Source organism: Chrysochloris asiatica, unplaced genomic scaffold (genome assembly GCF_000296735.1).
Source record: "Chrysochloris asiatica unplaced genomic scaffold, ChrAsi1.0 scaffold00597, whole genome shotgun sequence".
Lineage (NCBI taxonomy): Eukaryota > Metazoa > Chordata > Mammalia > Afrosoricida > Chrysochloridae > Chrysochloris > Chrysochloris asiatica.
Window position 1 is genome coordinate 366,706 of NW_006409115.1, and position 1,894 is coordinate 368,599.

The window sequence follows — 1,894 nt, forward strand, 5'->3', positions numbered from 1 at the left end:
GGGTGGGTTTGAAACACCAACAATTGGTTAGCAGTCCATTGCTTATTTTATAGCACCAAAAGGATTTGTTCAGTATTGTATGATAAATTTAATAGTTGTAAATGTTTAATGTAAATTTCAAAAGAAATGTTTTTTGCTGTTGTTGTTGGGAGTATACACACATGTATCCACCTAATCAGGTGTCTGAGTAAATATTCTGTATAAAAAGTTAAAACGTTTCTGCAGCAAAAGTCAAAATTGAAACATACTACCAGAAAACACCCACATACATAATAGAGAAAGAACAAAAGAAAGTGCATTTCTGTACTGTGAGTTTGGCTATCAATTTTATTATATAATATTGTAACAATATTATTTTAAGTGGAAAATCAGAATACATATATGTCTATGATAATTTAATTGCAATTTTAATAAAAGAAAATGCATATATATCTTGTTTCTAGGTTTTGAGATTTAGTATAATTTAATTTTTTTCTGTTTCTTTTAGTTTCTAAAACATCCAAAAGAAGTATAAATTATACCTTATGTAGAATATTAAATGCTATTTTCCATAATTTAGGGGTAGAGTATAGGGGAAAAATAAAAGAATTCAATGTATGTAATTTGACAATTTTTTTTTGTCAGAAAAGGTAAGATTAGTGAGAAAGCTGATCTAAGATGCAAAGAAGTAATCAGGGGAAATTTATATCTTTCATCACAGGATGATATGAGTTAAGAGGATTCATTGGATGAAAGACAGAAAGGAAAGTTAAGAGCCAAGAGCATTGCGAGGAAAGGTCATTAATAGATTGTCTTAAGTTTTGATGATGATTTTAGACTATAGAGATGCATACTAGAGATGTCAGCATTCTTTACAAGTATAAACTGAGGCAACACTATAGTATATTCTACTTATCTACAGCTCAAAGTCAAAGTTCACTACACTTTCTACTTCTATTCTTACTTGAGGTGTAGTCACTAAACCCTTTATTTCTTAGGGATTAAAGTTTCCCTTAACTATTTCCATAGGAAAATGGAATCTGGCTATATCTTTGTTTCTAAGTACACATAGTAAAAAGATGGCTTGATTGATACTTGAGTATGTATTATTCATTTTTTTAAGCATGTAAAACAAAACAAAACAAAACAGTCAAATTATCCCAATGGGAATTTTAAACTCAAAGGTATATTGGAATAAATATCTCCAAGCTAAACACCTCTCAGGTCAAACTGTTTGAAAAATCAAACAGGAACCATGAGCTTTCACCTTTCTTAGGCACGGGGATACATATACTATTAGATGAACAATGAAAAATACTTTACAATATCAGTGCTGAAGACACTTGTTTCTCCTCTTAATTACTGAAATATAACTGTGAAAAGACTCTTGATTGATTGACAAGCAAGCAAATTACCTTATACAACAGGTGAGTCCTATCTTCAATGTACTTTACAGTTGTTTGCATAGTGAATTCATGTTTATGGAATGTTCTGGCTAATTCAGATTCTCTGATAACTGTGACTCATTGCATGGACCAGAGATTTAATATAATCATCTAATCACCTGGTAAATTGTATAGCTGTTAAATTTTATTAAAACAACTCACAATGAATTACTGTCTTTAGATTAGTTAGAAATATAATTTTAGAATTATTAAAATAGCATTTTAATTATTACATGTGTCTCCACTAATGTGTATTAGACAATTTATCCATAATCTATTAATTTATCCATAATCTATTAATGAAAATATAGTAAACCATTATTAAGATTTTTTCCTTTTATTTGGTAATATAGAAGCATGTCTTCTGACTATATAACTTTTAAATATAATTTATATACCTTTTATAAGCATGCTTCAAAACACTGGTGGAAAACAGAATTAACAGAATGTGGAGTTTTCCAGGAACTATA